Source organism: Glycine max, chromosome 13 (assembly GCF_000004515.6).
Source record: "Glycine max cultivar Williams 82 chromosome 13, Glycine_max_v4.0, whole genome shotgun sequence".
Taxonomy (NCBI): domain Eukaryota; kingdom Viridiplantae; phylum Streptophyta; class Magnoliopsida; order Fabales; family Fabaceae; genus Glycine; species Glycine max.
In genome coordinates, this window is record NC_038249.2 from 27,796,426 (window position 1) to 27,818,027 (window position 21,602).

At 31.9% G+C, this 21,602-nt stretch overlaps 1 long non-coding RNA gene and 1 pseudogene across 1 annotated transcript; both read left to right on the plus strand.

The window, feature by feature from the left end:
• The first annotated feature begins 3,183 nt into the window (after positions 1 to 3,183).
• Positions 3,184 to 4,740, plus strand: LOC106795492 (uncharacterized). The gene is made up of 3 exons (XR_001384155.2): positions 3,184 to 3,312; positions 3,553 to 3,614; positions 4,078 to 4,740. It is a non-coding gene; the product is annotated as an uncharacterized lncRNA (long non-coding RNA).
• An 81-nt stretch (positions 4,741 to 4,821) lies between these two features.
• LOC100819688 (pentatricopeptide repeat-containing protein At5g66500, mitochondrial-like) lies at positions 4,822 to 6,783 on the plus strand (annotated as a pseudogene).
• Positions 6,784 to 21,602: the final 14,819 nt, after the last annotated feature.

Here is a 21,602-nt window from a genome sequence, read left to right on the forward strand (position 1 = left end):
CTGGATTTTGACTCTCTTTGTTTTGGTAGTTGCTTTCATTGATTGTAGAGGGAGATTCAGGAAGCAATGTGTTAGTTTTCCGTTCGCTATAATCCATATAATAATATTAACAAGAACTTAAGGTGTAGAAGAGATGTAACGTGAAGTAAATGGGCCATGCATGTGTCTAGATTCTAGAAGGGTACATTATATCGTGGGTGTAAAGTGGAGGCGTGAATCTATTGTTTCGATCGATTAGGAGTTCTTGACAGATAGGGTGATGCACAGAACAAAAATTATTAATAAGTTTGGTTTACAATTTGTCAATTATTATCAAGGTACATAGAAGCAGCCTACTCAACAAATTAGTTCTGCCACCTAACTTGGGCTCCATAAGTCTATACATATATATGAACCAGATATGCGACATGAAAAGGGTTCTCTTTCATTGTTTGAAATTAATAGTAAACAGTACTCTCTTTGGATTTCAGTTCATTCATTATTTGGTTTCATACCTGGTCATGTGACCGATGCAAGCAAAATTCAACTTGGAACCTATCTCAATGTGTATACGTTTCTTAATAGAACAGAAGGTATAGTTCATTATGTTGTTCAAAGGGTTAGGATATAAAATACAACAATGAGTCACAAGACAAATTTTTTGTGTAGGACTTAAATTTCTTTAAGAGTATTTTACGGTGATAAAATTCAGATTTTTTTCTATAAATTTAATGTGTTGTGAATTGACTTATATCTATTGAAATCAAGTCGAGGTTATTTAAACAACAATAACAAAGTTTAATCGTTAACTAGTTGTCAATGCGAAAAAGATTTAACTATGAAAGGTTTTCTCCACTTTATTTAAAAGAGAGATTTAATTTCCTACTTTTAGCTAGAGTTGTTAGGCCAAAACCGTTGCGTGGAAAATTTAAAAAGACCGCTTGCATGTTTAATCTTCTAACTTTTTAATTCTTGAGGTTATTGTGTTTGGCTTGATTATAAAATGGGTGAAATGAAATAGCATTGATTATATATACGAAAAAACCAAGATGTTCAATATATATCTTATTTTCTTCTCCCAATTTTGGATTTGATATAGAATTAAAGAGAGAGAAAAAGATTACATGCAATTATCATTTATAATAAATTTGATGATTTTACAATAAATATTTTAAATATCATATCAATGATTTATGAAATTTTGCACTGTACCATTTCAAATTTCTAGAATCTTTCCAAAGGAATAATTATTTTACTTGTATAATCATTAAACTTTTAAATTATTTTCTTACCATTCTCTTTCAGAAAATTTTCACTTTATTTATAATTAATAAATCTAAATATTTACATATATTTATTGTCAACTATCATTTACTTATAAAAAATATAATATACATTATCTTTTCTTTCATTCAACTTTTTTCTTTATTTCTTATCACTTTATTTCTTACATCTATCACTATTTCTTAATTTTTCTTTCTCTCTTTTTGTTTTTATTCATGCAGTCCAAAAATTGGGTGTAGAATTCTGCTCTTTACTTTCAGACAGAATTCGGTAACACGCCGTACAAGTTTAATGAAGTCATTGTTTCTCCTATCTTTACGGTGGCAGTCAAAATGAAAGAACACATGTTGGCTTGAAATTGTGACTTGGGCACATATTTCTCTCCAAGTTGAACTCTTCTTCCAACTCCCTCCTTCACCACTAATTTCAGTTTTCATCTTGGCAGGGATGGATCTAATATTCAGTCTACCAAAATCTACATGATTATAGTTAGATCCTAAAAAGTGAGAATTGACACCATTATATAGGAAATGATATATTGGCTCTTTGGTGAAGTGATCAGAAAAAATCCATAGCCGAAATACATCAGCATTCAGCGGTAACAACAATTCTAAATATAGTTTAATTTTCATACATTGTTTTTTTAGAGAAATTTTTATACATTGTTACTCTCTGATTGAATGATAGTATATTTTCATTTTATTTTTACGTTATTAACACATTTTTATTCATGAACATAAAGATATAAAATAATGACAATGAACATGGCTACCATGTGATCAAGGTTTAAAGAGGAAAAGGCATAAAGGCAAAAATGCAGAGAGCATTAGTCAGAACTACTAGAAATGCACGAGGACCTTCAATTTCAGACCTTGGTTTCTTTTCATGCACGATAACTACCTACCATCGTTACACTATTGGATTTTCTCCAATATTCCTAATTTTATTTTATTTGCACGTGGCAATTATAATTACATGAAATCTGGAAATCTCTAACACAATTTTCTTATATCATAAATATCATCGTGCTACTGAATTAATACTTGAGTTGTTACTAAAAGAGGAGGTGGCATGTTGTACCTTTTCCACTGGAAAATAATTTATTTATACGTAAGATTTCCCAATATATACCTACAAAAACTGATAATGAACCCAGTGGATATAGCTCACTTCATAACATACAATGTGTAGGAGAACTTGTGCTTGACCCCATACACTACATCGAGTATTAGCTCGCATAGCACCAGAGATGACATCGAAGAGAACTGTGCAGTTTGCAGTTCAGATTCCAGATTCCGGCTACCTGTGGTTTTTTGTTCCTCAAATTACCATTGAAGTGTCTGTAGTTAGTTGCTCTATTGGTAAGCTAAATTTGCTTCCTTTTTCAAAAGGGTATCTGCTCTGTTGATTGTGAACGATTACAGGGAGGATAATTATGGCACCTACACAGAACCATTGTGAATTTGTGGTTTTAATTTCGAAAGTCCATGTTTGAGCTATGAGAATGATTCTATGGCTTGTAGCGTCTTCAAATGCCACTAAACTAGTAATAGGCTCGAAATTCATTGAATTTTAGATGGTCTCCCACATTTTCATAGTCTATATTATATTAAATGCTTATTATGCAGGAATCAAACAATGTACCAAATTCTTGTAATTGTTCATCCACGCAGCAATCATACTAAAAAAATTTCGTGACAAGAACAGTTGTCTGTACTATTTTCTTTTACATTTCATGCTATTCAAGAGAATTCTTCCTTGTTCGAGACCATTTTTTTAATGTAATAGCTTTATATTCATTTAATTTCTTTCCACAAAGCTCTCAAAGAGTCATACTCACAGTGAGTAATTTGATCATCATTATTCTGTAACAGCCTTAAAACCTTCTAAGTTCTAACATCTTTGGGCTATTTGTTTGCAGGTTGAGGACCGGTTTTGTATTTATCTGGAATATGTTCACCCCGCCTCAATTAATAACTATGTCCGTAATCATTGTGGTGCCGCAACAGAATCTGTCATTCGGAATTTCACTCGCCATATTCTCTCAGGGTTGGCTTATTTACATTTTACATAGCAAAAAAACAATTCATAGGTTCATTCACAAGCTTGAAGTGTTTCACACTAACTTGAACTCAAAACCCTAGCGTTTAGAATGATACATATGTAACTACTTTGTTTTTGTTAGAAAAATGATTGTTTTCTAGTATTTTTAATTCATTTTATATTTGGACCTTTTGGTCACATGTTTATTTATTATTTTTTTCTTGTATGCATATCGTGACATCAAAGGGGCTAACTTGCTTGTTGACTCTGGAGTTGTTAAGCTAACTGATTTTGGGATGGCTAAGCATGTGAGTTCCAAGTATCCCCCTCTCTTTGATTTATATTTTCTACTCTCAGTCCTTTTGTCAATTGTCATGCAGAGATTGGTTCCCTTATTCAATTAAATCTTTGTATTTCTACTTGTTAATATGACTATCCATTTATTGCTAAAAAATTCCCAAGAAATTGGCATTAGAAACACAGGCCTTAAGTTAAAAAGCTAAAACTTTGCTTTCAATCCTTTCTCTTGATTGAGATCAGCAATTTTATCAACCCTTAAAGCATATTCAGTTGTTTCTGAATAACTATCTTGCATAATAATCACGTGCTTCATGCATTCTTTCTCAATTTCATTGCACAGCTAACTGGGTTTGAAGCTAATCTTTCTTTGAGGGGAAGTCCATGGCTTCAGATGTATATTCTTACTCTACATTACCCTGTAACGTCTCGTACATTCCTTACTAACACTTAATGACTTAAATTCTCATACAGCTTCTGTAGGTTGTGATGCAAACGGATAACAGCCGTGATCTTGCTTTTGCTATTGATATATGGAGTTTAATTGGGTTGTACCATCATTGAAATGTTCACAGGGAAGCCTCCTTGGAGTGAGTATGAAGGAGGAAGTACCGTAAGAAAAATCTATTTGTCCCTTTTCAATTTTGTTTATTCTCAGGCTATTTCTGTAACCATAATATAGTTGAAGATTTCTCATTGGTAATAGAGTTCCAATATTTTCCAATACTTTTAATATATAGACATGGTTTGACATCTGTTTATATGAGATTTTGAAGTTTGGTAATGGAGGATAATGTGTCAACTTTCAGTTGAGGCTGTTATATTTGATTGAGATATTGAAGGTCTTATGTTAAAAGTATATAGTAGAGTTGAATTCTTAGGTTCAAGGTGGCAGAATTTTGTATCCTTCCTGAAATCAGATCTTTGATTGGTGAGGAAGTTGGAAATATTGCGAGATTGCTATTGTTTCTCTGATTGAGGAAAAATTGGGTCAGGTAGCCTTATTTAATGTGGAAAAAGCCCTTCATGCTTTCACATATGCCTCTTCAACTCGAACAACACTTGCATCTTCTCAAGGTTTGTTTAGACGTAATTCGGTTTCCTAATTTGATTAACTAAATTTTTAGTTCCTAAACTTTTTTTAAATTTAGTAACAGCGAAGCTGAAACAGAAAACGAGCAAGACACCGAACCTCAACCATGTTCCCTACATCATTGATGTTCTCAACCACACTTTCACGACGGCGAGCTCTTCACCCTCTCACATTCACTTCCCTTCAACATTTCCCAAACGAACTCTCTCATCTCCTCGTACGTTCGCCGAGGTGACCCTGTCTCCGCATTGACCCTCTTCCACTCTCTCCGTCGCGCGCGCATTTAGCCGTCGACGCCTGCACCTTCACCTCCGACTTGTGCGCTTCTTCTCTCTTGCATATCTCTGAACTCGGGACGCAAGTTCACGCCCAAATGCTAAAAAACCGGCGTTGATTCAGGAACCGTGGCAAAAACCGCGCTGCTGGATATGTTCTCAAAATGTGGGTCTTTGGATGAAGCAACAAAGGTGTTTCATGAAATGCTTCACAGAGATGTTGCTTGGATTGCCCTGGTTTCATGTTTTTCAAGGTGTGGTCGTCATGCTGAGGCTGTAGGGGGTTCTAAGAGAAATGGGGAGGGAGAATGTGGAGCTTAGTGAGTTCACTTCCTGTTCCGCGTTGAAGTCTGGTGCTTCTTTGAAGGCCTTGGAGCTTGGGAGGCAGGTTCATGGTTTGGTGGTGCGTATGGGGCATGACTTGGTTGTTTTTTAGCACTACTCTTGTTGATTTTTACTCTAGTGTTGGGTGTATTGATGATGCTTTGAAAGTGTTTTATAGTTTGAAGGGTTGGAAGAATGATATGATGTATAACTCAATGGTTTTTCGGTGTGTTAGGAATAGGAGTTATGATGAGGCTGTTAGAGTTATGGGCTTGGTGAGGCCCAATGTTGTTGCACTCACGAGTGCTCTGGTGGGTTGCTATGAGAATTTGGATTTGTGGGCAGGGAAGCAAATTCATTGTGTTGTGGTTCGTTGGGGTTTTACTTTTTGAGACTCGGTTGTGCAATGCCTTATTGAATATGTGTAACACTTCGATCGAATTGCATGTATGAGATTATATAATTGAGGATGACTCAAAGGAATTAATTGGTACTATCTATACAAACAAAATGTATTTATTTTTCGATAATCCATGACTTAAGAACTTCGTAGTTAAGTATGTTTTGCTTGAAGTAGTTATGGGATGAGTGATTTTTTGGAAAGTTTCCCCGAAAGCGTGTGAATGAGAACAATAGACGTTGAAAAGTCTTGTGTTGATTTGTGGAGTCAATCATTAATCCTAGAAGTAGACACAACTAGTTTTCAAGATCTCAAAAAGGACTATCTACATAGAGTTTTGACCAACAATAATGTTAACTGAAGTGTCACCGTGTGAAGTGCAGTAGTATGAAAGCCTATGAGAAATTGAAAATCAAATATGTTATAATATGTATGCAAAATGTGGGAGGATTTCGCATGCTTTGTCGGTGTTTGATGGAATTTCTGAGAAGGATGTGATTTCTTGGACTTGTATGATTGATGTGTATGGAAGAAATGGGCAAGGAGGTGAAGCTGTTGAGATGTTTCAGGAGATTAAGGAGGATGGAAGTAAGGTGTTACCAAATTCTGTGACTTTTTTGTCTGTTTTATTAGCCTGTGGTCACTCTGGACTGATGGAGGAAGGGAAAAATTGTTTCAAATTGTTGAGGGAGAAGTATGGTCTTCAACCAGATTCGGAGCACTATGTTTTCTACATAGATATTTTAGGTCGAGCGGGTAATATAGAAGAGGTAAGGTCTACATATCACACTATGGTTGAGCAGGGTACTGGGCCTACTACAGGAGTATGGGTAGCATTGTTGAATGCTTGCAGCCTTAATCAGGATGTCGAAAGAGGTGAACTGGCTGCAAAGCATGTCTTACAGTTGGAGCCCTATAAAGCTAGCAATATTGTGCTTGTATCGAATTTTTATGCAGCCACTGACAGGTGGGATTGGGTTGATGAACTGAGAAGCATCATGAGGACAAAAGGGTTGGTCAAGGAAGTTGGGAATAGCTGGATCAATGTTCTAGGCTTCAATTGACATGCCAGATCACTATCTACTTGATTGTTCATCTAAACAACTAGGAAGTGAGAGCTTTACTGCTATTAGGGTGATTTTTGGTTTGCTTGCCAAGATCAAAGCATCGACAATGGCTACATTATCCTGGCATTGTCTACATACAAAGGCAGTGTTTCTACCCCTCATTCTTTTAGATAATTGATTAGTATTGGGTGTTGACAACAAGTCAATTAGTAAATATCATCATTTTTCCTATTCCTTCAAAACATCTCATCTAACAATTCCTATGACTAGTAAGAAATGGTTCATTTGATTTGTTCATTATGAGTAGCATTTTCTAAAATAATATAGTTGTGATTGGGTCTGACAGGCATAGAGAAATGTACCTTAGTGTAGCAAGTCAAATGTAATAGTCAAGTCAACTTTTTACAAGTGCAAAGTTGTATGTCCAAAATTAACAATGATAATTGCTATTTTGTGATTGCTTATATAATTTCAATTACGTAATTATCAGTGTTTGCTTATATTTATACATGTGTTAGCTTTTGGTATTCAGAATTACAAATTTACAATTAACATGTGGCCTTGAACTGTGTAGGGGCAATGCTAGGAATTTACCTAAGCAATAGGTTGCCCTACTAGTCAGAATTGGAGAATATTAAATCTGATGTCCTAACTGGTATTGGAATAGGACCAGAATCAAAGTAGAAACTTAACTACACATATGTTTCTTACTCAATCAATTTTTGGAATGGAGCTTGTAAGTTCCCCATCTAATGCATAGACACCAATTCTAATTTAATTGTTACATAATTAAGAAGGTTCTTTTTGTAAAAATTTATTCCAAAATATCTGTTTTAGAACATGAAAATCATATTCTGAAATAGCTATTTTGGAATATCTATACACTTTTGGAATAACTATTCTAAAATGAAAGTAGAGTAATATTGAAATTTTCAAACATTTGAAGATACAGGTAGAAAAAAAATGGGGTGCGAGAAGCAATTATGTCTAAACATGAATGGAACGAGTTCTATCTGAGAGTACTGTCCCCCAGCCCCAAAAAAATAACAATGATTTGACAACTCTGCAGCACAATTGTTGCAAAAATAAAATAAAATGGTATGATGTTAAAATTAAAAATAAAAAAATTAACTATAATTTGATAAATTTGACGGAAAATAAAATAATATTATGAATAAATATCCAAACAATTTTCTTTTTTCAACTAGTAAACTAGTATGTCATAATCATAGATAAGATAATATGTACTTGTTTTTCTTTTTCCTGTTCTAAAGATTCATTTGTTTTTATTTTGGGAGTGGGGCATATTAAGTGATTTGTTTCATCAAAGCTACAAACTTTTTTCGAAAAAGAAAAACTTTTGGCTCTTCATCATGGCTATGGGACGCTGCTCTCCATATTCAAGGATGTGATAAGATAAACCACCTTAGAGCCACCTTCATTTACTCATTGATAATTAATAAATTTACTATTAGTATAAAAATTTAACGAAATAAGTGATTAAAGTATAGAAGCTCAACATGTGATTCAACAACAAAAAAAAAAAAACCTTAACAGGTGCGAAAAAGATTTTTAAGATTTACTTAACATTTTGGTATTGACACTATTGATTTATTTTTAGAATTAAAAGTAAATGGTAAATTTTATCAAAAGATTAGTGTTATAACTTCTAACTTTGAAGTCGTAATACCTATTACGACTTTTTATTCTTTTTAACTAAAGTTCTAAAATTATTTAGAACTTCACTTCAAATATTTTTTTACAACTTTAAAGTTGTAAATTTTTTATTTTTTTTAATTGAAGTCGTAAAATTATTTATGACTTTAGTAAATTTACAATTTTTTTTATTTTACAATTTTAAATTCATAAAATCTCTTTTTTTTTTAATTTTTTAAAGGTTTACGACTTTGAACCTGTTTTTTTTTAATTTATAATTGTTTATGATTTTATTTTTATTTTAAATAAAAAGATTAAAAAATATATTTAAATATATAATAAATAATATTAAGTTGACTTACTTATTAATAGTTTTTATGATTTTATTTTATATGTTATTATTTTATTTTAATGTTTTATTATTTAAAACATGTTATATATATTTTTAATATAGTTTACTTTAAATGCTTTTTTATTTAAAGTTTAAAGTTCATTTAAAGGACGAGATACTTGCTGAATTGATGAAATCGTGAAATATTACGCGACTTCATTATTCATGCTATCCATGATTATATATATATATATATATATATATATATATATATATATATATATATATATATGAATTTATTGTTAATTTAATTAAAAAAATAAAAAGTGGTCTTGATTATAAAATTTTGATAAATTATTTTATAAATAAAAAGAATAATATGAAAATTGATAATTTATATTATAAATAAAATATTCACTTTTTCTGATAGTTTTGTCAACGGTCCTAAACCATGCTTCGCTCCTGTTCATATAATCTTAATTGCAACAATAAGGATAGTGTCCCACTTTAGGCGCAAATAAAGAAAGGAACAAAACCCTTTTGTTTTAATTTTGTGATAAAAGGAAATTGGCTTTTGAGTAATAAAATTCTCCTCTATGCCTATTACTTTCCAGCTACCAGCAACAATATTCAGTTACACTAAATTACTTCTAATGTTTATCGTGTGATCATTTGTTACCACAAACTGCACTAAGTTACAAAGTGGTTGGTCCTCTCAACCATAGAGTGAGTGGTGATGGGAAGAGTTAGTAGCACATTGAAATTGGAATATTAATAATATATATTTCTATGTGACAATTGCGTATCCTGCATGCGTCGCATTCCCTAGATAAAAGCACACAAAGGTGCAGCACTATAATTTTTTCATCATGATCACAATTTATCAACCATACATTGAATAACAGTTGCCCACACTTCATAAAAAACATATCCTAAAGCATTGTTCCTTCCTAGGTGCCACTCTTCCCCTCTTTGCTTCCGTTATTTGCTTTTTCATTTCTCACTCCTCTTCAACATCATACCCTTGATTTTTTTTTAAGTTTCAGCAATTCCTCCTCATCCTCCATTCAACTTTTTTCTAAAGCTAAAAGAAAGAGAGAGAAAAACTAGGACAAAGATATTATACATCATAAAGCTCTAATATCCAATACCATTGTATTTAGACCCTCAGCTTAGGGTTGAAGGAATTAAAAAATAGAAAGAGAGAACGTGGGATATTTTGATTTGGTCTTTTACTTGTATAGTATTTATTGTAAAGTAGCATAGCATAGCCTTTTTTTTACCGACTACTCCCCTTTCATTTCATCTATTAACAGTGAGTAATAGTTTCCTCCACTAACCCAATAGGAAGGTTACAATTTACTAATGTCTAGAATGAACATGATTATAGCATAACTCTCTCTTACCAAAAATCATGTGTAATACATGAATCTCCTTCAGATACCTCATTTTCTTGCTACCAATCCCCACCTCTGGTCTAGCCACCAACCACACAAATATTGCAGTTAATACTCCTTTTCCCGACCCTAATAACTCCCACTGCTACATTTTTTCCTGCCCAAACCCCACCAATTCACCAATCCATGCGCATTCATTACTTCCCACCCTGACTACCATGCATCGTTTTAATGGTCATCTATCCACTAATGGCCACACTTGGATGACCTTATTGGCTGCAGACCATGTCGATACAGAACCAAACATCCCCCATCATAATTCTCCCTCATTTAACCCACTCCATGCAAGCATTCTCATGGTCTATTAAACCAAGATTACCAGGAGTAACCAAAATCTTGCACCTTAGATGATAGCCACACCCACGACCTTGTAATAATAATGTTCCATAGCTTTTCCAGGTCCAGCTCCTCTTTGGTAAAAACCATTTTGTTCCTATGTTGCCAAATCCGCCATGTGATTGTGCACCATATTGACATTGCTTTGTTGGAGACAGCTTTTGAGAATGACCCCGCGTAGTGTTGCTGAAAGTGTTGCTTTGGATTGTTGTGTTGAGCCATCACTAAGTCCAGCCACCTGTAACATCTATTCCATATCTCTCCTGAAAACTTACAGCAGAAGAATAAGTGTGATGCAATCTTAGTTTGTTCTTTGCATAAAAGACATTTTAACTCCTCCTCTGATGCAAGAATATTGCATCTGTTAAGGTTTGCTTTGGTTGGGAGTTTATCCAGTAGTAGCCGCCAGACAAACAGCTACACATTTGATGGTACCGGAATGTGCCATATTCTAGTTGCTTCGTCATCCTCCTCCAACACTGTATGGTTCTGCAAGATACATAGGTAAGCATTGTTCATAGAATTGTGTCCAAATTGGCACCCTTTCCAGACTCTAGCATAATTCGTGTTGTTTAACCCTTGCCTCTGACATTAGCCCCAAAAACTCCTTCACTACTTCCTCTTCCCAAGCAAACCATATCCTTCTCCAATTAAAGTCCCACCTCCAAACTCCCTCTTCCCAACACCCCATCTCTCTTATAACACATTATTAATGTTCGGAGTTGGTGAAGACTCTTGGGAATTTATCCGCAAGAATAAATTCACCCAACAAGTCGTCCTTCCATAAGCTAATATCATTTGCCTCTCCTACCTTCCACCCCAAGGTATTGTTCAACCACATTGTCCCCTCCCTATCCCCTAAAACCAGATCTCTCTATAACCATGATTGTTTTGACCCCTCCCACCTACCTCTTACCTCATCCTCCCCCCCCCCCCACAACACTCTAGACCATAGTTCACTCGGGTTAACAAGCCACTTCCACCTCCACTTGGCTACTAGGGCTTTATTAAAATAATCTAAGTTTTTAACCCCTAGCCCCCCATACTCTTAGGCAAGCACACTTTGTCCCATTTAACCCACAATATCTTTTTCCTTTCCAAATCCCCTCCCCGCAAAAAATCATTCTGCAACCTTACCATTTTCTTGAGCACACACTTGGGCAACTTCAAGAAAGAGTGATAGAACAACGGAAAGAGCCGATAGAACCAAATTAATAAGACAAACTCACTCACCTCAAGACATTTTTGTACTTCCACAAGCTCAATTTCTTTTGCATCCTTTGTAACATCGATGCCCATGTTGCTTTCCTTCTCGGATTGGCTCCCACTGGATTCCCAGATAAATAAATGGAATGCTCATTATTTTGCAATTCAACAATGCATCATACCTATCCACCACATTCTCCTTCATTCCAATCCCTGCTAAACTACTCTTGTGGAAATTGACTTTCAGACTAGATGCCAACTCAATACCCCTCAGCATGCTTTTGATACATAAGATATTTTGTAGACTTATCTTCTGAAAAAAAAAATGGTATCATCAGCAAACTGTAGCATGTCCACCTCCACCTTGTCACACCACACCTTGAACCCCGAGAACAACTTCTTCTCTACAGCCTATCTCATGAGTCCAGATAAGCCCTCAACAACCATGAGAAGTGAGAAGGGTGTCATAGGATCACCTTGTCTCAATCCCTTAGTCATACCAAATTCTTCATTAGGCTTCCATTCACTAGAATTGACACACATTTTGATTCCAAGCAACCTTTAATCCATTGAATCCACTATCAACAAAATCCTAGCCTCTTCATCATATAAAACAGAAATTCCTAGGATACAATGTCATACGCCTTCTTAAAGCCCACCTTAAGGATTGCACATTCCTTCCTACACCTCCTAACTTCTTCTACCACCTCATTGGATATAAGGACACCATCAAACATGTATCTCTCACTCAAGAAGGCACATTGTCTGACATCTATAACCTTAGGTAAGACTTTTCTCACTCTATTGGATAGAACTTTTGAAATGACTTTCAAAATACATCCAATAAGGGACATAGGTTGTAAGCCACCAAGGCCAAGTGGGATGTCCTTCTTAGGCATATGAGTGATGAAAGAAGCATGACCTCCTCTTAGTAGAACTCCATTTGTGTGAAACTCATTCATGAGGTTGATGAAGTCCCCTTTAAGTATCTTCCATAAATGCTTGATAAAGTTGAAGTTAAGTCCATCGGACCCTGGGCACTTGTCTCCATCAGAATTCCATATGGCTTCTTTTATTTCCTTTTCCTTTAATTTAGGTACCAACAAAGCATTGTCTTCCTCACCTAGCTCCTTGAAGGAAACACCATCTAGTTTGGGTCTCACCCAAGCATCTTCCTTGAATCTTTGCTCAAAAAAACAATTTGATTTCTTCCTTTACTCTTTTCAGGTCCTCCACCCAAGAACCTCCAATATGCAACCCTTTAATGTTATTTCTCTTCCTTCTTCTATAAATAATCGATTAGAAAAATCTAGTGTTCCCATCCCCTTTCTTTATCCATTTGCTTCTTGATTTTTGTGCCATCAAGGATTCTCATTTTGCAGATAGCTTCCAAACCTCACTTTGAAGTAATCTTTCTCCCTTAAATCCCTCAAAGATAGAATTCCCTCTTCATCTTTCAAGTCGAGATCATTGATTTTAACAAGAATCTCCTTGGCTAATTTTTGAAGGTTACCATAGGTTTCCTTATTCCATAACTTAAAGGCAAGATTTTAATTTCTTCAACTTTTCCTTCATGACATAGGCTGCCCTACCATGGATATTTGTCACCTTCCAACAATTCACCACTTCCTCTTGAAAACCCTTTCCTTTTAACCATCCATTGAGAACCTGAAATGGCTTTGGCCTAATGTATATTACAAGAAGGAATAAATTATCTAAACCTCTCTATTGTGTGAAATTTCTTTTTATCGTTATTATTGTGTGAAATTTGATTGTAGATGTAGGTAAAAGTATTACTTATATATTTAAATAATATGATGATGCGGCTCCATGTTCACCCTGAAATACGAATATCCAGCCATAGAAAAGATCTTGATCAAACTTCCATACTCTGTTGACACAATATTCCCCTTCTACGAAAAAGAAAGTCGATTTGAATGAAAAGGAATTTAAATTGTTATCCAAGATCAAATAGGAAGCCATGCACTAGAGATCGTGGAATCTTTAAAATTGAAGGACCAAACCTCAATGCTCAATGGCTCTAACATGAAAAGTATGTATGGATAGAGTCTAGAATAACCAGAGGAGGGGCAAAGCCTATTGATAAGCCAAGTGTCCTTAATGAAAATGAGTTGTGAGTGATTGAACTTTCAATACTATCGGACAGAAACTTTCGCCCTAGGATTTATTCTTCCAAGAAATATTCATTGGCACTAGCATTTAGTTATTTTACCTTTTTTTGCGTAGTGCTAGAGTATGCTTGAGAAATATTATGCTTCTTTTTTATGGCCTGGCTATTTATTTATTATATTGATTTTAATATATTTTTTTATAAAAATTATGTGTATTTTTTATTAGAAACAGTTTTATTCAAGTTATGTATGACCTGCATTAATAATAAAATTTATTTTTAAATATTTAATATAATTGTATATGTAGAACTCGAACTCAAAGTCACTTATCAAATCAAAATTATCTTGTGTCAATTAATAAATAAATTAAGAGATCAAATTAAACCTTTTAAAAATAAAATAATCAAATTATACTTACAAAATAAATTAAAAGATCTAGTAATTAAACCTCCATTCTCAAAAGATACAAATACTATTCTTATCCTTATAGGAAAGCATGTTTCTTTAACCTTAACCCAAACATATGCTAAATTGTTCCAACTACAACAAAACGTTTTGGTTTTCGAGAATGTGATTTGTCGTTACACCACGTATAACTCCGTTTCATATATATATTGAACATAAGCAGGCACTACATACATTGAAATTTAACTGTTGATAGGTTAATATCCTGGGTTTTAATTGGTTGATAAGCAGGGACTAGGGTAGGTAACGATTGCCCCATTTTTAATTTGAGAAAACTTAATAAATTAATTCTATACGTACAAGTATATTTAAATGCTTAAGAAAAGTAGACTTTTAACCTAAATATTAATGCTTGTGTCATCGCTTCACATTTGAGGTTAACTGTCAACCTATGAGATCGAATTTAATTAACTTAGTTGTGCCTTCCTCAATTGATTTTTTAAAATATACATATAGCCCCAATATGTACTATCTGATTCTGTTTTAATTTTAACTGTAGAAAATATTATATCTAAATTAAACATGGGCATACTTATAACCTCAAAGACTAAAATATAATATTTATGATCTTTCATCTAATGTTTTACCCCACATCTCGTGGTCTTGGGTCCATCTTGTTTGCAGATCAACAAAAATATTCTTTGAACTTATACATTAATCGTCACATGTTTCAGGCAGGTGGGAGCTAAATGGCATGAAGCGTAAGAAAGTAAGTGATGAGGTGTTCCCTTGATTCCATTCATAAGATGCTTAGAATATGAGAATATGGTAAAATATATTGTTGAAATTCGAGTAACTTGGTTATACCATCTCTCCAAGAAAGATTCTCGCGAGTTTTGTTGTCTAAGGATAAAGCAAATAACCCATTATATCTTAATATATAGGACGAGTGGACTTTGTTTATTTCATTTAATTTTATTTGGCTTTTTTTCAATTGGGTCAAGATAGAAATTCCCGTATAAAAGAACCAATGGATGGACAACTGGCCAACACCTGGAAATTTTTTATTCAAAATTGATCAAATATTCTTGAGCCAAACTATATATTTACAACGCCACACAATTTTATTTCTTTTTTTATATAGTTATGGTAGTATCTAGTCATGTGCTTTGTCTTGCACTAGTAAGTTTTTGCCAGTGGGCGCAACATCATAACTCCAATTAGCAAATGAACATCTAAAACGAAATTACAAAGTAATCTGGTTAAATTTATTTAATTATGCCATATCTTCCATAATTACTTCTTGCGCATGCTGCTATTTCCTAACATAGGAACCTTCAAAATTAATATATGTCACACCACTATTTTTTTTTTCCTTGGATTAGAGTGCACAATTATCATCTCACTTATAGTATCAAAGACTAATCTCAATTGTGATGTATGATTGTTGTTAGTCCAACAAAAGAATTTTACATATAAAAAAAATCAAATATAAATTCTTTAACTAAATAAATTATCATCTGTATATGAATACAATATAACCTTATGTTTTAATCCATAGGTTGACACACTCTCAGGCCACTAATATAACAGGTTCATGAAGCCTTATTAATTTAATGGTGTAGTCTTACACAATCCTTACTTTTGCTATAAAAAGTATAGTCACTGTTAAGGAAGACAGAGACATCATTTATCGTATAATGGATTTGTGGCCTTTATTTTTTCTGAGAAAATTAAACTTCACCAAATGGGCATGCATGTGTAAGATAATTTTGACGTCGTAATTTTGTATAGAATACGTCAAACCCGCTTGCTTAATGTATAATGTAAAATTAAGTATTTTATTAACATAATCTTTTTAAATGCTAAAGAAAAACTCGTATCTATTTTTTAAAAAAATGCGTCATCCTCGGACTTATTATATTGGGCGCAAGGTTGTTTGTTAGCTATTTTATAAAATTGCATAGCTTTCATATTAGTTGACTCAAATATTTTATGCTTAATTACATTAATAATGAAAAAATGTTTTCTCATTTTATTTATAAAAGTTTCATGATAACTTTTTATGTGTGAAACTTTTCTTAGTTGATGATATTAATAGTCATTAGTAGTATTATTATGACAAAATTCTACAATTTAAAAAAACGCACGACTACTATACAACCATGTTTTCCATAGAAATGTTTTGTATATTTTTTTTCTCTTTCGTGTCTTTTTAATCCCACTACAAAAAGAAAGCTTGAGTTGAGTCCCATCACCATGTGCTTTCCCGTTATGTTGCTGGCCTCTAATATATTGGAAATGAATTAGATTAGATAACTACTAACTTTATACAAATGACATTTTAGATAAAGTCTTTTTTTTTCATTTTCCTGTCTTGTTTGAATTAATGTAGACGTATTAATGATATTTTTAACGTATATATATAATCAAATTAAATCGTATTTATAATTTAACAATTTAGAAAACTAAAAGAAGTCATATTCTACAGAACTGTTTACACCAAATCGTCTTTTTTCATTTGTTTTAATTAATTGTAAAATAACTGAGCCCAACCCAGCCCTCACACTCAAATCTTAGTCGAGCTGAGAATTTATCTAAGTTAGTAATATTCTAAAAAATATATATATAATAGACATAATAAGAGTACCTAATAATAAAGACTCTTATAATTAAACAATTGACTCATCTATCATTGATTAGAGTATTATTAGACTTTTTTTTTATAAGTAAGATCTTAAATTCAAATTTTATAGAAGAAAAAATAATTATAAAAAATAATCGGTCAAATTTTCTAATAAAATTGATAAATGTTTCATATTAGTATATTAAAAAAATCAAACCTTCTTAATTACTGTAGTCAATATAAAAAGATTATTTAAAATTTTTACCTGGGATATAGAAGTAATGTTGAGAAATAGTGCGATTAGATTAGAATAATATGGGAAATACGCGTGCACAGTGTGTCACTATTGCCAGAATTTGAACGTCGAAAATTTTTTCCTCATATAAAAAAAAATTACCAAAATATATCACTCCCCTATTATTCACAATATAAATTCAAGTTGAGAGACCCGAATTTACACTATGATCTTAAAAAAAATTGCAATTTGGTGTTGAGAATTTGAGTCCCCCAAACATGGTTTTTGTTTTTTTTTTAAATATTTTTTTAAGAAATATATATAGATAAAGGAAATTAATAAAATTGGAGAAAATTATAATATAATTTTTTAGTTACGACATAAGTATTTTTTTAACTAAATTTATGTGTCGTTGACGATTTTGTTTTGTTGTGTTCGTTAACTAAAAAATGAGAAAATTAGTTAGTAGTATTAAAATAAATTAAAAAACATTCTGAACAAATAATTGATACATCTTTGTTATATAATAGATATAAAATTAAACAGTACGATGACTGAGATGATAAACGAGAATAACGAAACATACTGAAAAATACAATTGTAACGCAAATATGACGAAACTAATGATAGTTTGAAAAATGTTGTGTAAGAGACATGTCTTGTTCCATTTTGGTTACTGGTTTATTAAAAATACTAAATTTCTATTGGGCAGAATCGTATTTGAATTCTACTAACACCTTTAGCATGTCTTCGTCTTTTTTCAACTCTATTATTTCATATTCGATTAATTTTTTTTGAATACCTCACATGGCCTAGTTGTTGAAAAAACAATCGTCTAACCATCTGTGATTCATAAATTTTATAAGGGGGAACCCCCTAGAGGTGCAACTTGCTTGATTATATCCTTGAGTTTGTCCATGCTACATCATGAAGGAATGTCAAATCTTATTGGATTTGTTCCAGTGAAGGAGTAATCTAAAAACTCACCTTGGCATGGTATGTTCCACTTTTCGTTGTAATATACATCATGAGTAAGAGTAATAGTGGATTGAAGCAGGTTGAGTATACCATCTGGTGTTCTATTGATGGTACATAATAATTTTATAGGGCCAACACACGAGTATTGTTCATTGCACATTAACATTGTGTAAACATCATCATCATTTTTCAATTGTAGAGATTGAAAAAAATATTATTGACCTGCATCTATGAATGATTGTCGGTAGTATATTTCATCCACCAATTGATCGTTGGTTAGCTGAAAGGTGTTATTTATAGTTGTATAAGCATTTTGCCCCATTGATATGTATTGGAATATCATAAGGAGGTTAGAATTGTGCTCCTGTTAAAGGCTTCTCTAGAATCCAATGTTGATGTTTCCCTTGTACCTGATGCAGCAGACGCCCATTATAATTTTTTGAATGAAAAAAAGATTCTAAGTTGTCCATTTTATGTTAGTTTTGTTGGTGAGACATTTTTTTTAAAGATGTGTGCAAATTGCAGAGTGTTGTCAATTTGGACTGTGATTTTTCCATAGTAACTGATACATTATACGTCCATTATAATTTATAACGTGAAAAAGAGATTCTGAGTTATCAATTTTATATCAATTTTGTTGGTGAGACATTTTTTTTTAGAAATATGTGTAAATTGTAGAGTGTTGTCAATTTGGACTGTGATTTTTTCCTAGTACCTGATGCAGTAGACATCCATTATAATTTTCAGAGTGAAAAAAGAGATTCTAAGTTGTCCATTTTATGTCAATTTTGTTGGTGAGACATTTATTTTTTTTAACAGTCTAGTGTAAATTGCAAAGTGTTGTTAATGTATAACTTTTTTTTATAATTCTTATTATATAACATAACATTGGTTATTTAAATAATCGATGTTATATTTTTATAATAACATCGATTTTGAAAAATTAATGTTATTGATAATATCGTTTAATAATCGACGTTAAAAGTCTTTAATAACCAATGTTAAAATTATGTTTTTTTAGTAGTATGAGTACATCTAATTTTATGATAATGCATTGTATTATTAATGCTTGTGCTAATAGTTTAATTTTTGTTAGATAAAACTTATACTAGTATTAACTAAGGCAACTCCAACATTTGACAAGTTTTTTGGTTTGAATTTGAAGGTTTTTGGTAGTGTTTCTTTCCACTTTATTTTCCATGTAAGCATTATATCACAAACGAAAAATGTATATATTCTACAAAAAAAAAATCATATTAATGGAAGAAAATAGATATTAGTCATTAGACTTGTCTTGTTATTATATACATTATATTCTATCGAACAAAAAAAATCTATCGCACAATTAAAAATTTGATCCCTGCACCTAACACCATTTTTCATTTTAGTCTTTTATACTAAAAAAAAAAAACTCCCATTTTAGTCTTTACATGAAAAATGTTTATGCACTTGTTCTACCGTTTACCAAAATTATAACAATATAAGATTTAATTGGTTCCTATAGTTAATAATATTTTTTTTTGTTTTAGTCTCTATAAAAAAAAATTACCCTTCTTTTTTGTTTTTGCATAAAAAAATTATATTTTAATCCCTACACTTAACATGTCAGTTTTTTTTTCCTATATGGAAAAAAAATCTAACACTATTGTAGCTTTAATACACAATGGGAATTGATCAGTAAAAAAATTCATGTAAATCTTAAAATATATATTTTTATATAAAAACTAAAATAGAAAAAGAAAATCAAATATAGAAACTAAATTTATAATATAACCATAAAATTGTTAATGCGGATAATATAAATATATATTGTAGTTTAAAACCATGCACAGACCAATTTTAATATAGTTTAATTTCTCTTAGCCACAATATGTCAAATAGAATAAAGTTAATGATTTTTGTGTCTGCGTTACTATATGGATCTTTTGTAATAACGACACTTTGAGTGCATACGTCGCATACACCCCATCTGTTATGCTTGCCTTGTACATAATAAGGATGTGTGATGCCACCTTATCCAAATGGACATGCCCATTTTTTAGTTAAGTTGCTATCATGCATGGAATTCTATCTAGCTAGCCATTCTTTCCTTTTCATTTATTCACACATGATATATTTATAATATATATATATATATATATATATATATATATATATATATATATATATATATATATATATAAAGTGTATGTTAACAAATCCCTCAAATATTTACTAACATACCCATACTTAATAAGTATGTTGTCAAGCTATATAATAATATATTTTAAGACAATTTTTAATTACAGATTGTTAATGTATTAATATTAAAAAAAATAAGTATGTTTACGATAACAAACTCATAATATATTAACTTTCTAGAAATTATTTTTCTTCTTATTTTCAGTTAACCGGATTACTAAATTAATAAGAAGTCAGAGGTTGATGGGTTCAATGGATTAGGGTGGTGTTTTCGAAAGGTTCCCCAGCAAATTTATGTGACTGCATCATCTAAGGAGTACAACAGTAGTTAAATCTACCTGTGCAAGACATTAATATATACATAAGCTTTGGTCATTCTCTCTCTCTCAAAATGGCCATCTATTTTGACATCTTGAAGAAGCCCCACCATGTGGATTCAAATTGCAACCACTTGCCTTTTAAGTTTCTACTCGGATCTTCCATGTATAGTTTAATTGTAGACACTGTTTATGATGCGTTGGAGATGTTGGCTCTGTTGAGAGCAGAGGGGAATTTCGGAATTTTAACAACAAACAGAAGCATGTGGCCAACTATTTTGATTCGACTTGCTAAACCAAGCCACACATATTGCAATTTTATAAATGTAGAAAACTAGAAGTAGCATGTGTTTTTATCTGAGTGTATGAGAGATGCATTTCTTAGTACGGCTAAAATTGAGAAACTATGTTTTTATAGACATCCACATAACCAATGAAAACCAAATACATAAAGGGAGAGAAGAGTTTTCTTGTTTAAAAAGGGAAATGTTTTCTTAAAGTATATTTGGGAAGATTTGACTATATTTATTTCACCGTATTATAGGTATGAATAATTAATTTATATCGAGATCCTGACTTAATTACTTTTAATATTAGTCTATACTTCCAAGTTTCAATCATTTATTATATTTTTCATACATAAGACTTAAAATTAGAATTTAAGTTTAATTTCGGTCGGATCAATATTGATATATAAATAACTAATTTATACATTATAAAATATTTTATATTATCATTAAATCATAAATTAATTAAATGTATAATAATTTTATTAATTTTTTAATTATACTTTAAAAGTCTTAAAAAAATGATTTTTATTGATTTAAACTCCCAAGATATTGTTGTCTTGGTTTTGGTTTTCGGATATATTTTTAAAATATGTACTAGTATATATGAAAAGTTAAAAAGCAAGAGAGAAATAAAGATAATGGCATATGATGTCATAATGATATTTAAAGAAACAAAGTAATTCACCAAGA